This window comes from Muntiacus reevesi, chromosome 8, assembly GCF_963930625.1.
Source record: "Muntiacus reevesi chromosome 8, mMunRee1.1, whole genome shotgun sequence".
In the NCBI taxonomy this organism is placed as follows: Eukaryota; Metazoa; Chordata; class Mammalia; order Artiodactyla; family Cervidae; genus Muntiacus; species Muntiacus reevesi.
Window position 1 is genome coordinate 93,080,801 of NC_089256.1, and position 22,538 is coordinate 93,103,338.

General features: G+C 44.1%; 1 pseudogene; it reads right to left on the reverse strand.

Moving 5' to 3' along the window:
- Positions 1-17,560: 17,560 nt before the first annotated feature.
- On the reverse strand, positions 17,561-18,047 carry LOC136173459 (transcription factor BTF3 pseudogene; annotated as a pseudogene).
- Positions 18,048-22,538: the final 4,491 nt, after the last annotated feature.

Genomic DNA, 22,538 nt, shown 5'->3' on the forward strand with positions numbered 1-22,538 from the left:
CAGTTCCTTTGGAAAACGTAACAAAAATTCCATCCACCCTCACTAGTCAAGACAATTCCCTGCCTATATTTATTTTTGTTTTTTTTTTCTTTCCTTTCTTCTTTTTTTTCAAGACAATAAATCAAGATTAGAAAGACAGAACTAAAGGCAAGAAGGTGCTTTTGTAACAAACCTCCCAAAGGGTGTGGCATCTCTGTCAACCGTGCCTGGCACCCTTGCTCAGGCCAGTGAACATCGCCACTGACCTGACTTCTCCCAAGTTCCCAACACCTCAAAGCAACTAATAAAGAAGAGGGCCCCGCTTTGCACCCATGCAATAAATATAAATTATAAAGACTAATAGTTAGGATATCACCTCAGGATTTATTTTTACAATTATTGTAACAAATAAATATAATAAATTCATGTATGAAGATAAACAAAATGCAAACAAAACATATTTTACTGGCTCATCAAGAACCTTAAAGAGTAGAATCTTGTCTTACCTACCTAGAACAAAGATTCTAAAATCAGTATATAATTTACAAAACCACATATAATCTAACACACTCTTTTTTCCTTTATCAATTGAAGTATGCTAGTGCCACCTGGGAAGCCCATATATATTAATAGATACTTATGAGTATGTATTAATACCTATATTAATATATATACCTACATATTTATCAGTATATGGGGCTTCCCTGGTGGCTCAGAGGTTAAAGCGTCTACCTGCAGTGCAGGAGACCCGGGTTCGATCCCTGGGTCGGGAAGATCCCCTGGAGAAGGAGATGGCAACCCACTCCAGTATTCTTGCCTGGAGAATCCCAGGGACAGAGGAGCCTGCTGGGCTACATTAGTCTGTGGGGTTGCAAAGAGTCGGACACGACTGAGCGACTTCACTTCCTTCCTATCAGTATATATCAGTATATATGGGCTTCCCAGGTGGCACAACTGGTAAATGCAGGAGACATAAGAGATGTGGGTTTGATCCCTGGGTCGGGAAGATGCCCTGGAGGAGGACATGGCAATCCACTCCAGTATTCTTGCCTGGAGAATCCCATGGACAGAGGAGCCTGGCAGGCTACAGTCCGTGGGGTCAAAGAGCCAGACACGACTTAGAGCCTTAAGCACATTCACAGGGATGGTGGATCAAGGTGACAGCAAGGCTAGATTCTACGTAAAGCTCACGAAGCTCTTGTGTTTGAGCATCTCCTGTGGAGGAGCAGGTCAGCAGTGGACGGCCGCAGGGGCAGGGGCGCTGGGTGCGGCAGACATGGGTGTGGCATAAGCCCTCTTGGAGGAGGTCGCCGTTAACCCACCATAGAGCCGCCAGCACTTACACAGGACAGGGAAACAGACTCGACGGCACAAACAGAACCTCGTGCACCAGGACCCAGGAGAAAGGGGCCGTGAACCCACAGGAGACTGACCCAGACTTGCCCGTGCGTGTCCGGGAGTCTCCATGGGAGGCGTGGGTCAGTGGTGGCCCGCTGCAGGGTTGGGAGCATGGAGTGTAGCAGTGTGTGCATGGGACCTTCTGAAGCAGGTCATCATTATCCTCATCACCTCCATCATAGCTTGGCAGACTTCTCTGGTGGTTCAGGAGGTAAAGCGTCTGCCTGCAATGCAGGAGACCAGAGTTTGACCCCTGGGTGGGGAAGATCCTCTGGAGCAGGAAATGCAGCCCACTCCAGTATTCTTGTCTGGAAAATCCCATGGACGGAGGAGCCCGGTAGGCTACAGTCCACGGGGTTGCAGAGTCAACATGACTGAGCGACTTCACACACAGCAGGGAGGGAACACATCTCCACCCATCAATAGAAAATTGGATTAAAGATTTACTGAGCATGGCCCTGCCCATTAGAACAAGACCCAGTTTCCCCCTCAGTCAGTCTCTCCCATCAGGAAGCTTCCATAAGCCTCTTTTCCTTCTCCATCAGAGGGTGCAGACTGAAAACCAATCACAGGAAACTAACCAATCTGATCACATGGACCACAGCCTTGTCTAACTCCGTGAAACTATGAACCATGCCGTGTGGGGCCACACAAGACGGATGAGTCATGGTGGAGAGGTCTGACAGAATGTGGTCCACTGGAGAAGAGAATGGCAAACCACTTCAGTGTTCTTGCCTTGAGAACCCCATGAACAATATGAAAAGGCAAGAAGATAGGACACTGAAAGATGGAACTCCGCATGTCGGTAGGTGCCCAATATGCTGGAGATCAGTGGAGAAATAACTCCAGAAAGAATGAAGGGATGGAGCCAAAGCAAAAACAATACCCAGTTGTGGATGTGACTGGTGATGGAAGCAAGGTCGGGTGCTATAAAGAGCAGTATTGCACAGGAACCTGGAATGTTAGGTCCATGAATCAAGGCAAATTGGAAGTGGTCAAACAGGACATGGCAAGGGTGAATATCGACATTCTAGGAATCAGAGAACTAAGATGGACTGGAATGGGTGAATTTAGCTCAAATGACCATTATATCTACTACTGTGGGCAGGAATCCCTTAGAAGAAATGGATAGCCATCATGGTCAACAAAAGAGTCTGAAATTCAGTACTCACTCCATTATTCTTGCTGGGGGAATCCCCATGGACAGAGGAACCTGGCGGGCTACAGTCTGTGGGGAAGCAAAGAATCAAACATGACTACGTGACTAAGCACACATAATTTGAATGTTTATAGGTTTAAAAATTCTCGACCACAAAATACCACCATTAAAAGGGTAGAAAGAAAGAGGATAAAAGCGCAACGCTGGGGCTTCCCTAGTAGCTCAGTGGTTAAGAATCCTCTTGCCAATGCAGGAGACACGGATTCGATCCCTGGTCCAGGAAGATCCCACATGCCGAGGAGCAAATGAGCCCCTGCGCCACGACTACTATGCCTGTCCTCTAGAGCCTCGACTGCTGAGTCCGCGTGCTGCAACTGCTGAAGGCCATGCACCCCAACAAGAGAGTAGCCCCTGCGGGCTGCACCTCGAGGAAGGCTTGCTCAGCAACAAAGGCACAGCACAGCCAAAAACAAATTAAAAACAATTCTGTTAAGTGCGGCCCTCTGTTTTCTCAGGGTCATTCTGATTTCCACAAACAACTGGATAAGAAACAAATTGAAATTTATCAAAGGTTCTTACACATTTCCAAAGTTTCTATGTCTTATTAAAAGTATCTGCTTTTTAACAAAACAAGAAGCAAACTCACAGAGAACTAGTGTTTACCACTGTGGAGAGACGGGGGCGATACTAGGGTGGGAAAGTGGAAGGTACAAATTCTTGGGTGTAAGATGGGCTTAAGGATGTATTGTACAACATGGGGAATATGGCCAATATTCTATAATAATTATAAATGGAAAGTAACCTTTATAAAAAATTAAAAGATTTTATATCCTCGTTAACAGGTTCCCTAGATCAACCTCATTGTTGATAGTGTGATGGTATATGGACAGGGAAATGTAATCATAAATATGTAACATTTGTATCTAAAAACTTGATCCAGACTGTAACATTTTCATATACTATGCTCATCAAAATGTAGTATCACGTGTCAAAATCTGCCCAGTTTATCAAGAAAACTGTTTTTGTCAAATAGTGACACCCTTTTTTCCTAGTTGAAATCTTATTTTTAAAACCTTGAATACTTAACATATTTCACACAATCTGTTGATTGCGTAAGGCACTTTGAGGGCAAACTAATAACCACAAATTACTGTTGTATAACATAATCAAAATTAGATATTTTCTTTAAAAACAATCAAAATTGGCCTGTTATTTTAATATAAAAAATTGACTCAGAAATATGATTTCTCTAATTTTTGTTTCGTACAATCCTGCCCAGGAGTAATATTGTTAATACCTCTGTCAGTCACTTATTTGGATAATGTCTTCTTGTTGCTCAGTCGCTAAGTCGTGTCTGACTCTCCACAGCTCCAAGGACGGCCACACACCAGGCTTCCCAGTGCAGAGTTCTGGTCCTGGTAGTGGCAGAAAGCTTATATCAGACAAATCTTCCCGCAGGTAACAGTGGTAAACTCTAGACGAAACATAAAAACTGCTCTCATAAGGCACCAGAGAGCAGCCAAACTTGGCAGACAAAGAAGAGGATAAGGAAGGATGAAAGCCACATTTATTCATTTTGCCCTGAGCACACCCCAGCCTACACTGTGCAGAGTGGCTAGAATTCAGGCAGAAAACTGCAATATTGTTGGCTTGAAATGTCAAAGGATGGAGTTCAAACTGCTAAAATTTCTGGAAATTAAGGGAGAAAATCTCAGAAAGGAGGGAGAGAGGGAATCCTAAAATCTGTGTAAAAACTTCCCTCAAATCCTTGACTAATTTCTGAACTCTGCACATACGGGAGAGACTTCAAGAATCCCAGTGGAAAGTAACAGCTAGAAGTTCATGGAGCTAAGCAGATATTTCTTTTGCTGCATAGCATAGGGAGGCTGAATTTAAAGTTTGATTCCTGCAAAGTTAGAAAAGCTTGGTAAATACCTTGAACTTGCAATTGGTATTTCAGAATAGCCATAATTTATGTAAAATGACCATGTCTCAGTACTGGGGCATTTGCCTAGGAATAAAGGCAAAACTGAAACAGAATTACCCTCACAAATAATAAAACCAAGTCTATAGAAACTCAAAGTGATGAGTAAGTAATTAAACTGATGACCTGAGCAAAAATCAATACTATTCAGAAGAAAGCAGCACAATCCAGAGTCTCTATAACAAGTCAGTAGCAATGTTCAATATATAATTTAAAGGGGCTTCTCAGGTGCATCAGTGGTAAAGAATCTACCTGCCAAGCAGGAAACGCGGGTTGCATCCCTGGGTCAGGAAATCCCCTGGGCTAAGAAATGGCAGCCCGTTCCAGTATTCTCACCTGGAAAATGCACAGCATCCTGGAGGGCTACAGTTCATGGGGTCACAAAGAGTCAGATACAACTTAGCGACTAAACAACAACAAATACAATTTAAAAGTTACCAGATAGGTTGTAGCAGTCTAGATCTAATCAGGGGATAGGAGCCACATAGTGATTGCAACAAATAGCTCAACATAAAGAGGTATTAAATTATTATAGCAGAGTAATAATGAAAATGCAAAAAGAACTCAGAAAGGCCTTCTGGGGCTGACAGAGAGTTCTCAAGGAGGCGCAGACCTGGGAGTGGTTTCCCTCAGGGTTCAGACCTCGTTGGAGGAGTGGCTTCAATGCAGTAGATGGCAGAGGGTGTCACTGGATGCTCAGTCCAGAGCTTGTCCACCTTGGCAGGGAGCAGGTGTCACCCTTCCGGTCCCCAGGCCAGCCGGTCCTGGCCGGGGGAAAAGGGAGGGAGGCAGAGAGCTGTAGCCTGCATGCCATGTCCGTGTCTGAAGGATCAGAAAATGACTGAGGGGCGGGCAGGACAGGGGGCTGGAGCAGCAGAGCCAGCACAGGTCTGATGCGCGGTGGCGTCTGCGTCGGGGGCAACAGGAACCAGTCCTCAGAGATGCAGGCAGACAGCCCAGGGGGCCGTGGTTTGGGGGGAATCGGGGCGTCCGCGTCAGGGGGCAACGGGAACCAGTCCTCAGAGATGCAGGCAGAGAGACCAGGGGGCGGTGGTACCGGGGGAATCGGGGCGTCTGCAACAGGAACCAGTTCTCAGAGATGCAGGCAGACAGCCCAGGGGGCGGTGGTACCGGGGGAATCGGGGCGTCTGCATCAGGGGGGCAACAGGAACCAGTCCTCAGAGATGCAGGCAGACAGACTAGGGGGCAGAGGTACCGGGGGAATCGAGGCGTCTGCATCAGGGGGCAGCGGGAACCAGTTCTCAGAGATGCAGGCAGACAGAGCAGGGGGCAGAGGTACCGGGGGAATCGGGGTGTCTGCATCAGGGGGCAGCGGGAACCAGTTCTCAGAGATGCGGGCAGACAGAGCAGGGGGCAGAGGTACCAGGGGAATCGGGGTGTCTGCATCAGGGGGCAGCGGGAACCAGTTCTCAGAGATGCGGGCAGACAGAGCAGGGGGCAGAGGTACCAGGGGAATCGGGGTGTCTGCATCAGGGGGCAGCGGGAACCAGTTCTCAGAGATGCAGGCAGACAGAGCAGGGGGCAGAGGTACCGGGGGAATCGAGGCGTCTGCATCAGGGGGCAGCGGGAACCAGTTCTCAGAGATGCAGGCAGACAGAGCAGGGGGCAGAGGTACCGGGGGAATCGGGGTGTCTGCATCAGGGGGCAGCGGGAACCAGTTCTCAGAGATGCAGGCAGACAGAGCAGGGGGCAGAGGTACCGGGGGAATCGGGGTGTCTGCATCAGGGGGCAGCGGGAACCAGTTCTCAGAGATGCGGGCAGACAGAGCAGGGGGCAGAGGTACCAGGGGAATCAGGGTGTCTGCAACAAGAACCAGTCCTCAGAGATGCAGGCGGACAGCCCAGGGGGCAGAGGTACCGGGGGAATCGGGGCGTCTGCATCAGGAACCAGTCCTCAGAGATGCAGGCAGAGAGCCCAGGGGGCAGAGGTACCGGGGTAATCGGGGTGTCTGCATCAGGGGGCAGCGGGAACCAGTTCTCAGAGATGCAGGCAGACAGAGCAGGGGGCGGTGGTTCGGGGGGAATCGGGGTGTCTGCATCAGGGGGGCAGCGGGAACCAGTCCTCAGAGATGCGGGCAGACAGAGCAGGGGGCAGAGGTACCAGGGGAATTGGGGTGTCTGCAACGAGAACCAGTCCTTAGAGATGCAGGCGGACAGCCCAGGGGGAAGAGGTACCGGGGTAATCGGGGTGTCTGCATCAGGGGGCAGCGGGAACCAGTTCTCAGAGATGCAGGCAGACAGAGCAGGGGGTGGTGGTTCGGGGGGAATCGGGGTGTCTGCATCAGAGGGGCAGCGGGAACCAGTCCTCAGAGATGCGGGCAGACAGAGCAGGGGGCAGAGGTACCAGGGAAGTCGGGGTGTCTGCAACGAGAACCAGTCCTCAGAGATGCAGGCGGACAGCCCAGGGGGCAGACGTACCGGGGGAATCGGGGCGTCTTTCCTAGCATGAGACTGAAGTGTGCTGGGTCTGCCACAGCGTGGTGGTCGCCAGGACTGGGATGGGACTGCCGGTTCCCAGAGGAATGGGAGCTCTAGGCCCACGCTTGGAGTGGGGTCCCTGGGTGCTCACACACACGCGCAGCCCCTCGGATCACTGCTGAGCGACTCTGCAGCAGGACCAGGGGAAGCCGCGCCGCCTGGCAGAGCCAGGAAGAGAAGCGCTCCTTGCGCGGCAGCGTGCCTCCAGCCTCCTCCGCTAAAGAAGCGTGACTTTGTATGAACTATGCATACACACGTATATGCTGAAACAGTCAGCCCATTTTCACAGAGCAGGTCCTAAGAGTGAAGGTGGATTTAAGAGACAGTAAACTGATAGACACACACACAAAGAAGCAGGAAAATGTAACCTAATACTGAGAGGAACAGCCACCAGTAAAAACCAGCTCTGGGATTCAATGTCGGAATTAGCAGGCCAGGTCTTTGTTTCAGATATTATAAACATGTTTGAGGGCTTAAAGGACAAAATGTCACAATGATTGAATGTATGGAAAATACTAGCAAAGAAATGGACACTGTAAAGAACTAAATAGAAATTCCAGATGTAGAAATGAAACATCAGAAATGAAAAAAATTACTTATTAGCATCTTGGAAGTAGGAGAAGAAAGGCTAATTGAAAATCATCGAATCTGAAGAATAGAGAGGAAAAAATTGAAAAAAGAAGCCTCAATGACCTATGGGAAATAGCAAGCATTCTAATATATGTGTGACTGGAGTCTCAGGAAAAGAGATAGAAATTGAGGCAGAAAATATATTGAAAGAAATAATCATGAGAAGTATCAATTTAAATATCCAGGAGTCTCAGCAAACTCTCAGCAGATAATCACAAGGAAAACCACATCTAGTAACGTCATAACCAAATGAAAACTAGTCTTGAAATCAGCTAGAGATAAGAGACATGTTACATGCAGGACAGTAAGTCAAGTCAAGCCAAGTCGCCCAGTCGTGTCCTGCTCTCGGCGGCCCCACGGACTGCAGCCCACCAGGCTCCTCTGTCCGCGGGATTTTCCGGGCAAGAGTACTGGAGTGGGTTGTAAATGACAGCTTATTTCTGAGAGAGAGAGAGAGACCAGAAGACAATGAAATAATATCTTAAGTGATGAAAGTAAATAAAAACTGCCAGTCCAGACATTTTTAGATAAACAGAAGTTGAGAGAATCTGTTACTATCAGACTTGTACTACAAGAAATGTTAAAGAAGTTTCTTCTGGCTGAAGTGAAGCCTCACCACACAGAAATCTGAATCTATAGAAGGGAATGGAGAACACTGGAAACAGTAAATATTTGGGTAAACATAAAAGACCATTTTTTCTTATCCTGCTTTATTTAAAATTTTAAGGCAAAAATTTATAACATTTTAAGGTTTATAATCTATATAAATGTAAAACATGTGACAATAATAGCACAAAGAATGGGTGGCATAAATGGAATTATACTGTTAAAATTATTTTATTTTTTAAATTCTTATATTTTAAATGAAGGGTACAGTGTCAACTCTAAATAGACTGTGATAAATTAAGATGAAGTAATTCTTAGTGCAACCAATAAAAAATGACAGAGAGTTCTATCTTAAAAATGGAGGAATCTAAATTTAGGAATATGCAAATGCATTTGACTAACGCATATAAAGGTGGAAAAGGAGGAACAGAGGATGGGACACTAGAAAAGAAATAGCAAAATGTAGACCTAAACCCAGCTCTGTCAGTAAGCACATTAATTATAGGTGGATTATACACTCCAGATAAAAGACACAAAACTATTAGGCTGGATTTTTAAAAAGCAAGAACCAACTAAATATTCTCTACAAGAGATAGGTTAACATCCAGTTTATCTCTAAATAGATGTTTCTAATGTGTACATCATGAAATTAGAGATGGCCCTGGTTTTAACTAAATGTGGTTAAAGTATTTGCAAGTTCAACTAAACTGTTACAGTTTCTTCTAAGGGTCACAACTCACTGAACAGATGGAATCTGGGGATTTTATGAAATGCTCTTGTTTCAACTGATGCCAATTGATTATTCATTCCTATAACTTCCTGTTCCTTTTGTAACTATGTGTATTAATACACCACATTTAAATATTAGACATGATCTATTATTTAAGCATTTAAGCATTTCTTAAGCATAGAAAATTATGGCTTGAAATTATAGCTGTCTTTAATGAAGACAAAAATGAGCAGTTAAGCATGCAAAACAAATGATCTGAGATCATATTCCCTCAATGAGAATCAAATGTCCCACAGTGGCATTTTTTGCTAATTTAGAGAGGCAACGTGGAGTGTTCAGAGATAAGGGGGTACAGAGTCCAACAAATCCTTATTTTGACCCCTGCCATCTCCTTTTATTGGCCTTGAGCCAAGTTAGCTCGATTTTTATATTCTTACCTGCTTCCTCCTCTGCTTAGGAGGTTGACTTAGAAGCCAGGCTTCTTAGGTTCTAACCAAACCACTTCCTTCTCATTAAGTGAACTTAGTAAATTCTCACTAAGTTACTTAACTTCTCTAGGCCTTAACTTTCTCATCTGCAAAATGGGTATAATAATACCACCAACCTTATACAGTTTCTGAGGATTGAGTGAATATTTGTAGAGCACTTAGTATCTGGCACATAGAAAGCATTGCATAACTGTTTGCTAAATAAAATAGATACTGCCTCATTAGGTCCTTGTAACAATTAAGATGGATAAAATAAATCACTTAGACAAATAGTAAGTATCGATCAATAATGGTTGTCATTACTATTTCTAGAGGTGCTGTGGGTGATCATTGTTAAACATTAGCAATTGTCTCATTAGTACACATCTTATCAGTCACTGGGAGAAGTCTTGGTTTACTGATTAATAATGAGTTGATGGCTTTATGCATAGTTTACAAACTATATAATCAAGTTTAAAAAGAGTGGTATTAGAAAACACGTTTACAAAGAGGCCTCCCCAAGAAGTTAAAAAATAAAACTTAGGAAGAGGGGATAGATAATGCTAACAGATATAAAATTGTAACTGTCAAGACTGTTCAAAGTTGATGAAAATGTTAGTGAAGAATTAAGGCTTTAGAAACCATCTTTGGAGTGGGCATAATTATGGAGGCAGAAATTAAGCTTTCAGAGACCTTGATCTACTGACTGGAAGTAGTAACTTCCCCTGAGAACTTAACTAGAAATGAGGAATCTTGGACTCTACCAGAATCAGAATTTGTAAGATCTCCAGTTGATTCTGAAGCGTTGTGGTAGAGTATTTTTGCTTTCTAGTTTTTCTGTGGAGTTTATTTTAAATATACCATATTGTTAATACTAAGATCTGGGTGATAGTATGTCTCTTTAGATTGATACATTTTCTCTGATGATGAGACTTTACAGTTTGGCTACATGCGTGATTTTATTATGCCCTGGGGACAAATTTTTATAATCGAAAGCCATTTCTGGTTTTATAATGCAGATCTATTAATATGTGAAAAAGTCACCAAGCAGGTTTTATAGTAAATATCACAGGCATTTCTCAATGTCATATCTCAGTGATGCATGTTTTTGAAAAATCATCTGTAAGAGAATTCAGAATTTTACCACTTCTCACAGATCACACTTGCTCAGACTAAAGATGAGAAAGGGCCCTGAAAACAGGGCTCTGATGCACACTTCTCTTGTGATGCAGTCATAACTCACTGACTTTTAATAGACTGTTTCAAAACCAAATATTTTATTTGGATGTATCTGGAGAGCTAAAATATTTCTATTGAAAATCTCTGTGAGAAAACATTCTAGATATGAAACATCTGGTTTTGGTCCTTTCAGTTGAAGGCTAATATTTGCACAGGTCGGGGGGGTCCACGGTGATATTGTGTTGTTCTAGTACAATATTTCCATGATGCGGTATTCCTGAAGGGTTGAGTAGTGGTATTCAACCCATTCACATGGTTCAAACATTCCCAGCATATTTTAGAATATGTAAATCTGCAAATATCCAAAAATAGCTTTCTCACTTCCTTCCTTTTTTTTCTTGGAAATAGAGGGTGAAGAGGGGTGGGGAAGGCTGGATACAGTTATGGAGACACACTGGGGCCTCAATGTCAGGGGCGAAGTGTCTGGGAGACCCAAGCATCAGCCTCAGTGTTTGTCCCGAGGGGCCACACGACCAGTGGTCTTTGGTGGCGTTCCCCTGGCAGAGTGAAGCCGACCGCGGGATCTCCCTGTTGACTTCCAGTCGGGCGGGGCCATGCGGTCTGACAGTTATACCCTCTAGCTTGAATAAGTTAGAATGAATAACTTATCTTGAATGCTGGAGCTGTCAAGAACATTTGCTCAACTCTTTAGGATCTCATCCTGGACTACACAATGGGAATCAGCTGGGAAGGTTTACAAGTCCTTGGTGCTCAAGTCTCACCCCGGACATTCTGATTTAATGGTTCTCAGGCGTAACCCGGGTACCGAGGTGTTTCAGAGCGGCCTGGTGAGCTGTGTGCAGTGACGGGCCTCCGTGGCACGACTGTTAGGACCCAGTTCTCTGTTCTCTTCTCGAACAGCCCATCCTGCCCGATTGCTTCTCCTCTGAGCATTCGGCTCCTCCTCGCCCTCCCCACGGTGGGCGCCTCGGCGACTTTGCGAGGCTGGGTCTCTGCCGCCGTGCACGAGCCCCAGACCAGAGTCTTAGCCGTTGCTATGGGCTGAGTGTGTCTTTCCAAAGTTCCTATGTTGAAGTCCCTCCGAATGCAGCCGTGTTTGGAAAGGTGGCCTTTATGAGGCAACGAAGGTGGAATGAGTGCATACGGGTGAGCCCTCAGCCGATACGGCGGGTTAACGAGAAGGTTAGGAGGCAGGGAGGAGAAGGCAGTGGCAGCCCACTCCAGCGCTCTTGCCTGGAGATCCCATGGGCGGGGCAGCCTGGTGGGCTGCAGTCCTTGGGGTCGCTAGGAGTCGGACACGACTGAATGACTTCACTCTCACTTCTCACTTTCCTGCACCGGAGAAGGAGATGGCAGCCCACCCCAGTGCTCTTGCCTGGAGAATCCCAGGGGCGGGGGAGCCCGGTAGGCTGCAGTCCATGGGGCCGCTAGGAGTCGGACACGACTGAGCGGCTTCACTCTCACTTCTCACTTTCCTGCACTGGAGAAGGAGATGGCAGCCCACCCCAGTGCTCTTGCCTGGAGAACCCCAGTGATGGGGGAGCCTGGTGGGCTGCCATCTAGGGGGTCGCTAGGAGTCGGACACGACTGAAGCGGCTCAGCAGCCGCAGCAGGAGGCAGGCAGGCATAGAGGGAAAATGGAGACTGAGGGAAGAGTCCCATCTACCGGCGAGGGGAGCTTCCTCAGAAGAAGTCGGTCCTGCTGACACCTTGATCTCAGACTCCACCTCCAGAGCTGTGAGAAAGCAGATTTCCGTGGTTTGACCCCCTAGGCTGCGGCTCTTGTGGCGCCGGAGAAGATGACCACAGGCTCTGCAGGGCGCCCGGACCCTGGTGCCTCCGCGCTTCTCTCCCCAGCGGTGGTGGTGTATCTCAGAGGGTTTTCGCACACAGAGAAACACAATGATTTGAACTCTCCACGGATTGAACATTTAACCCGTGAGCTAAAATTTGATTAAATTACCTTACTTTAAACTGAAATTGCAAATCCAGCATGATCAATTCTTTTGAAAACTTCAACACCTTCAAGAGCAGGCAAAACGCACAGGACAGCAAATCTCACTACAATGTTTAACTTCAGAGTATTCTAAATATCAAACGCCATGTGTTGAATTTATTTCTTCATTAAGGTTGTTTCCTATCTCCCTTGGATTATGAATGAATGTGTTTTGACATCTTCCTAATGTTCTAGTGATACAGTTTGATACCTTCTAGTTACAATTCTCAACAGACCCCAAAACTCAGTTTCTGAACGCTTTGTCATTCCTTGATTGGGGCACAAAAATACTGGTTTTTCTCCCCAGGTGATTCAAATCCAACCCAATTGTTACAATACTGAGCATGTGTTTCTTATTCTAAAACTTATTTGTTAGGTTACTTAGATTTTTTTAAGTCCATTCCTTTTTCTAGATTTAACTTTGTCACCAGAAGTTGGTGTTTGCCTCTGAAAATAACATGTTTTACAACTCTTTTGGTCAAGATGACACAATGCTTTGCCCTATTTGGAATAGCCTGATGTAGTCTATTAGGTTTATAAACATCATGTGTGTCCTTATTGCTGTTTTTATTACTATTCATGAAATCGCTGGGATTTCATTCCCTGAAAGCTGAGTCTCTCTGCTCATCAAGCCTTTACAGGATATTTGGGACATTTATCACCTTGGAATACGTCACCAAGCCTGCTTTTTATTTTTGACCCCTGGTGCTAAATAACTGTTGGGTCCCTTTTCCATTTGGCTATTCTGCACTTTCTGTTAGCTCCCTGATTAAATGCTCGCACCTCTTCACAGGGCTTCTCAGGTGGTGCTAGCGGTCAAGAATCCGCCTTGAGTGCAGGAGACTCGAGGGACCCGGGTTCCCTCCCTGGGTCGGGAAGATCCTGGAGAGGGAAGTGGCGGCCCACTCCCGTACTCTCGCCGGGTAAATCCCATGGACGAGGGGCCTGGGGTACAGTCCATGGGGTCTCAAAGAGTCAGACACGCTGAGCAATGAGCTGAATATACTCATCGTAAAGAGACTGCTTTTTTCAGTGGAGGGTAATTGCATTACAGTGTTGCGCTGGTTCTGCCGTTCAGTGACGTGAATCAGCCGTAAGCCCACACATATCCCCCCCTCTCGAATCCTTCTCCCGCCCCGGCCCCATCCCGCCCCTCTCGGCCGTCACGGCGCTGGGCTGAGCTCCGTTTGCAGCACCCCCACGAGCGGTGAACTTTGCACGTAGCGGTGTCTACGTGTCAGCGCTAGGCTCCCAGCTCATCCCACCCTCTTCAACCCCTGCTGTGCCCACAAGTTCATCCTCTGCCTGCATCTCTGTTCCTGCCCTGAAACAGGTCCATCAGTACCATTTTTCTAGATTCCATGTATGCGGGAAGGGCGGAGTCTTAACCCCTGGACCACCGGGGAGGCCCATTAACCATTTTTAACTGTACGGTTCAGTGGTATTGGGGACATTTAGAGTGCGGTGCTACTGCCGTCATCACCGTTCTTCCACGGAACTCTTCATCTTGCAGAACTGAAACTCTGTACTGAGCAAATCATAGCTTTTCATTTCCCTTCCCCCAACTCCAGTTAACCACTCTCCTGCTTTCTGTCTCTGAATTTAACAACTGTAGGTACCTCCTGTAGGAAAAGGATGTTTTATTTGTCCTTTTATAACTGACTTATTTTACTTAGGATAATATCCTCAAAGTTCATTGATACTGTAGGATTTCCTTCCTTAGGAAGGAAATTCCTTACATACATTGTATGTATATATCATGTATTGTTTATCCATGCAATCACTGATGAACAGGTGGGTTGCTTCAACCTTTTTGTTATTGTGAATTCTGCTACTATGAACACGGGTGTACAAATATCTATTTAAGTTCCTTTCAGCTCTTTTGAGTACATACCCATAAGTAAAATTCCTGGATCATGTGATAAATCTATTTTTAATTTTTTGAGGAACTGCCGTACTATTGTCCATAGCAGCTACACTATTTATATTTGCATTTCCACCAACCAGTGCACAGAGGTTATAATTTCCCAACAGTCTTGCCAACATTTGTTTCTTAAATCGTAGCCCTCCTGAAGGGTGTAAGATGGGAGACTGTAGTTTTAATTTGCCTTTTTCTGGTGACTAAAGCAGTTGAGCACCTTTTCCTGTGGTTATTGACCTCGCGAACCAGTTTTGTAAAGTGCACATTCAAATCTTTGCTAACGTTTCTCACAGGTGTCACTTTACGTGAGTCTGGACAAGCCTGAAATGGCAAGGCAATGTAGGGCCTTGACGTGGTCTTGGAGAGTCTTGTCATGCCCACAATTAGCTACCTACTATTGTTTCTCCACAGAGGTGAGGGTGCTGCAGGTGGGGCAGTGATGATGTGGTGGGGGGCGCTTAGTTAGGAAGTTTTGTCCGACTTGCAACCCCATGGACTGCAGCCTGGCGGGCTCCTCCGTCCATGGGATCTCCCCGGCAAGAACACTGGAGTGGGTTGCCTTTTCCTTCTCCAGCGGAGCTTCTCCACCCAGGGGCTGAACTCACGTCTCCGTCACTGGCAGGTGGATGCTGGCTGAGCCACCAGGGAAGCCAGTGTTCTTCAAATACCAGATGATGCTTAAAAACACGCGTATTTTAATTTTTTGGTGTGTAGTTGGTTTATAAAGTATTAGTTTCAGGTGTAAAGTGACTGTGTGTGTGTGTGTGTGTGTGTGTGTACACATGTATTTTTCAAATTCTTTCCCATTACAGGCTGTTGCAAGGTATTGAACCTGGTTCCCTGCGTGACACAGCAAGTCCTCGTTGCTTATTTTTAGTGGTGTGTGTCTGTTAATCTGAAACTCCTAGTTTATCCCTTCCCCCTTACTTTAATATTCACTTTAAGAGGTACTCGTAAATGTAATGCGTAATTGTTTGATTTACATTTTTAGTTCTCTGATCATCAGTATGTCTGTAGACCTAGGAACATTCTCTCTGGAAGTGAAATCAGAGCTGTACTAGAGAAGAGCAAGTAAAGGACATGAATTGCAAAAAAAAAATAGAGAAGACCAACCACAAAAATTTAAAGCCTCCTTTTAATGCTTTCTGGGGAAGGCTCTCTACTTAATTAAATTAAATTTCATTGCTTGCCTTCTGGGACTGAGATCAAGAAAAATTAGATGTGTTATCTCTTTGGGGAGGATTGTGCTGGAGTGCCCGCATCTCTCTCACATATCAGATAACGAGATGGCCAGTGCTTCTACGGGCCTCGCCCTCTTCCCCTGGAATTCTACAACCTACCCCTCAAATTCAAGCACAATTTCCTTGGAATGAGATGCTTCAGCTATGATTCAAGAATCCTCTTTTTGCATGTGGTAGGTCAGAGAGCTCCAATACTTTGGCCACCTGATGCAAAGAGCCGACCCATTGGAAAAGACCCTGATGCAGGGAAATATAGAAGGAAGGAGGAGAAGGGGACGACAGAAGACGAGATGGTTGGATGGCATCACCGACTCGATGGACATGAGTTTGAGCAAGCTCTGGGAGATGGTGAAGGACAGGGAGGCCTGGTGTGCAGCAGTCCGTGGGGTTGCAAAGAGTCAGACACAACTGAGCAACTGAACAACAAAAAAATTAGAGAAAATGAATCTAAACCCTTAGGGAGTTGTGTGTGACAGAACTTGTGTGAGGAGCTTGTGTGAAATGTAGGAAAGGACATGAATCCTTGGCGCCTCCAGGGCTCAGTGTAACAGGGCTGCAACAAAGCTGACGGGGCGGCTTTCCACGATACGGCCAGCTCAGGCACAACAGGGAGGCAGAGATGCAAAGCGTTTCCTCGAGTGCTCAGCTCATCATGGAGACAATGACACTGGACAAACCTTAAGGACTGACGGGGGCTAGGAAAACGGATGTTCCGGTGAGCAAAGGGTTTAACTGCACCTAACAGAGGCTGATTATATACTAGCTTAACCGAGTAAGGAATTTATGTATCCAACGTAACAAGAATCTGGGGTCAGCGGTGCATGGCTGGTGAAGCCCTTGAGAAAGCAGGTCCCTTCTCCCCAGCTGCTCCACCGTCCTCAGCATAGTCACAGATGGCTGCCCCATCTCAGCACTGCATCGTCACCATCTGGACCAGTGGAAAGGCAGGTTAAAGGCAGAAAGCTTATATTGGCCTTTTTTTTTTTTTTAACTTATCAGGGGGAAGGTAGTTTTCCATTAGACAATTTTTGGCCAGTGGAGGACTAGATGCTCACCAAACTTTTGGAATTATTTTAAATTAAATAGTTACCTCCCAAGTAAAGTTATGATTCTGTTAGCAAGAAAGAACAGGAGAAACTGGTAATATCTAGTCCATTAGATTAACTGAATTGTCATACTTTGTATTTTAAAATTTTGCTGTCAGACACCTTTATACAAATGTGTTTACCATTCCCATGCCTTTGAAAGCTCACCATCAGACAAATCACAACTAAATTCTCTTTCATTATTTCTCAACTTATCTGATTTTTCGAAAAGAAAGGATAACTTAAGATACATCTACTTGAATGACTGCATTGTCAGTACTACTGCAAACACTTCACAAAAGTGTCCAAATGACTGACTAACATTTGAAAGAGATGCTCACCAATATAGATTTGCCATTAGGAATATGCAGATTAAAGCCATAATAAATGGCCATTACATACCCAGTAAAATGTTTATTTTTTTTTAAATTTATCTTTGTCTCAAACTTTATTCTTAGGCTTCTTCAGCTTCATTAGCTGCAAAGAATGAATTGTATATAAGCAAAAACTGAAAAGAGATGCAGTGTCCAGGGGCTTAGGCTTAAAAATATTAGAGATCTAGATTTTATCAGATCCATAAACAAAATTTTAAAAAGCAGTCATAACATAAAATAGCAGCTCCCAGTAACTTCTTCAAGATTTATCTTCTTCAGAAGTTAACTCAATTCAGTTTGCTTCGTTCTTGGAAGCCTCATCCACATGCTCCACAGATCTGGAACTTCCTCCTCCTCCTCCTCTCCAGGGGCAAGTGGCGCTCTTCCATCCACGCATTGTCTGGGCAGAGCTTCAGCCAGTCTCCTTAAACTGGTCAGGCTGTCGGCACCAAGCTGGTTTAAGATGCTGGGGAGCAGTTCTGTCAGTTGCTTTGTCTCAGCGTGGCCTGTAATATGGTGAAAGTGTTTGCTGCCAGAGATGCCTGAACTTTAGTATTGTTAAAGTGGATCACTGTTCCTTGATTTGTGAACATATTCACCTCTTCAATGCCAGAGATATTGTTCACCCCTAACTTCTTTAAAGAGAACTGAAGTTTTCTGTCATCTGCTGTGGCTGTTCTATGAACCACCTTCTTTCTGCGAGCAGCTCCTTTCCCACCAAGGCGCACTTGTGCCTGCAGTTTGGCGAGTTTCTCCTGGTTCATGAGAGTTTCTTTCATCTTGTTGGAGCAGAAATGGGGCCGCGCGGGGACTAGGGTTGGCGCTCAGGTGGTCTCCGGCAGACCAGCTGAGGTTAGGCCCACACACGCGGGGATGCAAGATCCATACCCAGTAAAATGTTTAAAATTAAAAAGCTATAATACCAAATGTTGGTGAAGATGGGGAGTAACTGAAACTTTCCTACATTGCTCGTTCCGGGATAAAACCTCTTCAGAATGTTGTTTCATAGTTTCTAGTGACCCTAAACCCTATGAGCAGTCCCGGTCCCAGGAATGTGCTCACCAAAACACATGCACAGAGAAGTTTATATTCATAATAGCAAAAACCTAGGGACTAACCAAATGCACACTGACACTGTAAGGAATAAACAATGATATAGTCACGTAATGGCGTACAGCAGCGAGAGTGAGCAAACTACAATTACATGCAAAAACATGGATGACTCTCACAAACGTTTGAGGGAAAGAAGCCAGAAAGAGTCACAAAAAAGGACCTACTGTGTAAGCAGACTTTTATCTAAAGTTCAGAAATAGGCAAAATTATCCTGAGTTCTGAAAAGTCATAAAAGTAGTTAAAATCCTGAGCAAAGAGTAGTACTTAACATGAGCAAGAAGAGAATTCTTGGGCTTCTGGCATTATCCTGTTTACTGATCTAGGTGTGGGTTAACTGGTTGAGTTCACTTGGTGAAAATCATCATGGTATGCATTTATGATTGGTTCTCTTTTCTGTATGTATTTTACACTGCAGTAAAAAAGTGAAAAAACTACAATCATACACTGCTATTATAATGAAGGTTTCCGGTGTTTTGTCTAAGGCCAGTTCTTCTCCCTGCACTTAAAGTTTTTGAGGCGTTCATTTCATCTGTGGATTCCGGGATGCTATTTATGAAGCTGAGAATCATTACAGGACAAGGTGTTTCTTTTTACATTAAAAAACGAAGTATAGTTGACTTATAATGTGATAGTTTTAGATACACAGCAGTGATTCTCAGATATATATACACATGTACATATATATAACGTACTTTTCAAGATTCTTTTCCATTTATAGATTATTATGATATTGCATATAGTTTCCTGTGCTATACAGTAGGACCTTGTCTATTTTATATACAGTGGTGTGTATCTGTTAATCCCAGATTCCCAATTTATCCCTTTCCCCCTTTTGGTAACCATAAATTTGTTTTCTGGGTCTATTTCTGTTTTGTAAATAAGTCCTTTCCTATCATTTTTGGGATTCCATATATGTCATATCACATGATATTTGAGTGCCTTTCAACCCTTCTCTTATTTGATTTCTAAGTTTTGCTACTTTTCTCCATTCTTACCATTTGGAGAAACTTTTCCTTGTGCATTTATGATTTACTGGCTTCTGAGTTCCCACCTAACTTCTCTGGCCACTCATTCTGTTTTCATGGTGAAAGTCTCTTCGTTTACTCATTTCTGAATGCTGTCTTGAGCCCAGACCTCTTTTTTGAACTACAGGGCTCTACATCTCACTGCCAAGCAACATTTTCACTAAAAGTCAACTAAGCTTAGCATCTCCCTTCTTTGTGTTGTTCAAATTTCCATATTCCTTGTCTCAGTAAATAGCACCAGGCAGTACCCAAGCTGGAAACCTATGTTCAGTTTATAGTTATTGAATGAAACACAGAAGATGTAAAATTATGAGTATGACTTTTACCTCTGGCATCAGTGGACTAGATATTGTGAGGGAATCATCCAGTTGCAAAACAACTAGATCTGGATCAAAAACATTTTTTGATGCTTTGCTTGGTTCACAGAAATCAAGAAAATCTTCAAAGACTCCTCTTCCTACCAAATAAGGAGAAATGTCTTGAGCAGAATTAGAGCGGGGATCTCCATGCATGCGGGAGAGAGGCAGTCGGTCTGAGTGCGGACGCCAATAGCAGCTCTGTGCGAGGAGGTGAACCTGATGCTCTGCATTCAGGAGACACGTGCACACAGGGGACATCAGAGGACGCTGTGAAGTGGCCCCGGTTTAAAGGGTTCCTAGCACTCCCGGACACAGCGGAAGCAGACACAAATCATCTTTGAAAGGAACTGTCCTCAAGTTAAGCCATTAGGATTCCCACTTATTTAAGATCCAGGAAATATAAATTCATAATCTAAGATCACCAGGTACACAGGAGGCAAGCCACTATGTGTCAGAGAAAAACTAACACAACTTATTTAGAGGTTGAAACTGTTATGTACAGAGTACAGAATAACTCGGTAAGAAATGTTTAAAGAAATAAAGTACGGAACCACAAAGTTGGGCAAGCAATGAGAAGACCAGGAATGTGAGAAAGATCTGTGTGGCAATAAAATAGAGCTTTTAGAAATAAAAAACATGGATTTTTAGGAATTAAAAAGCTCAATCTAGGGGTCTGATAACAGGTAAAACATAGTCAAACAATGAATTGGAACGTTTGGCAGAAGAAATTTCCCAGAGTGCGGCATAGAGAGATAAGAAGATGAAAAATATAAAACAAGCTAAGAGATATGGAGAAAAGAAGAGGAAAAAGAAACATTTATTTTGAACCCAAAAAGAAGAGAGAACTGGGAAAAGGAATAATTGAAGGGGTGATGATTGAGAATTTTCCACAAGTGATCACAGATATAAATCTATTTTTCCAAGTAAAATAAAACCAGGTATAAATACATCATTGTGGAACAGCAAAGACAAAAGGATCCCAAAAGCAGAGAAAAGGGACAGATCATAAACTACAGCAGCAATGATGAAAGTCAGAATGAATGAAATAATAGCATCTTGAAGGTGTCAGTCTTGCATTGTAGATCCAATCAATTTTTTTTTAAATGAAATGATATAAAGACATTTTCAGATAAACAAAAATAATTTCCCATCAAGAGACCTCCACTAAAAGAACTTCTAAATATTTACTTTAAAAGAAGAAAAGGATCATAAAATGATGGTCTGAAATATGAGAAGCAATGGCAAGTGAATAAAACAGGTAACATATAAATATACATAAATATCTGTGGAACATTTCATGCAAAGATGGGTACAATAGAGAACAGAAACAGTATGGACCCAACAGAAGCAGAAGATATTAAGAAGAGGTGGCAACAATACACAGAAGAACTATACAAAAAAGATCTTCATGACCCAGATAACCACGATGCTGTGATCATTCACCTAGAGCCAGATATCCTGGAGTTCAAAGTCAAGTGGGTGTTAGGAAGCATCACTATGAACAAAACTAGTGGAGGTGAAGGAATTCCGGCTGAGCTATTTCTAAATTCTAAAAGATGATGCTGTGAAAGGGCTGCACTCATTATGCCAGCAAATTTGCAAAACTCAGCAGTGGCCACAGGACTGGAAAAGGTCAGTTTTCATTTCAATCCTAAAGAAAGGCAATGCCAAAAAATGTTCAAACTACTGCACAATTGCACTTATCTCACACGCTAGCAAAGTAATGCTCAAAATTCTCCAAGCGAGGCTTCAACAGTATGTGAACTGAGAACTTCCAGATGCTTAAGCTGGATTTAGAAAAGGCAAAGGAACCAGATATCAAATTGCCAACATCTGTTGGATCATTGAAAAAGCAAGAAAGGTCCAGAAAAACATCTGCTTTACTGACTATGCCAAAGCCTTTGACTGTGTGGATCATAATAAATTGTGGGAAATTCTGAAAGAGATGGGAATACCAGACCACCTGACCTGCCTCCTAAGAAATCTGTATGGAGATCAAGAAGCAACAGAAATGGACAAGGAACAGCAGACTAGTTCCAAATTGGGAAATGAATACATCAAACCTGTATATTGTCACCCTACTTATTTAACTTCTATGCAGAGTCCATCATGTGAAATGCTGGGCTGGATGAAGCACAAGCTGGAATCAAGATTGTTGGAAGAATTATCAATAACCTCAGATATGCAGATGACACCATCCTTATGGCAGAAACCAAAGAGGAACTGAAGAACCTCTTGATGAAAGTGAAAGAGGAGAGTGAAAAAGCTGGCTTAAAACTCAGCATTCAAAAGATGAATATCATGACATTCAGTCGCATCACTTCATGACAAATAGATGGGGAAACAATGGAAACAGAGAGTTTATTTTCTCGGGCTCCAAAATCACTGCAGATGGTGACAGCAGCCACGAAATTAAAAGATGCTTGCTCCTTGGAAGAAAAGCTATGACCAACCAGGATAGCATATTAGAAAGCAGAGATATTACTTTGCCAACAAAGGGCCATCTAGTTAAAGCTATGATTTTTCAGAAGTTATATATGGGTGTGAGAATTGTACCATAAAGAAAGCTGAGCACCAAAGAACTGTCGATTTTGAACTGCGGTGTTGGAGAAGACTCTTGAGAGTCCCTTGGACTGCAGGGAGATCCAACCAGTCCATCCTAAAAATCAGTCGTGGGTGTTCATTGGAAGGACTGATGCTGAAGCTGGAGCTCCAATACTTTGGCCACCTGTTGGGAAAAACTGACTCATCTGAAAAGCCCGCAATGCTGGGA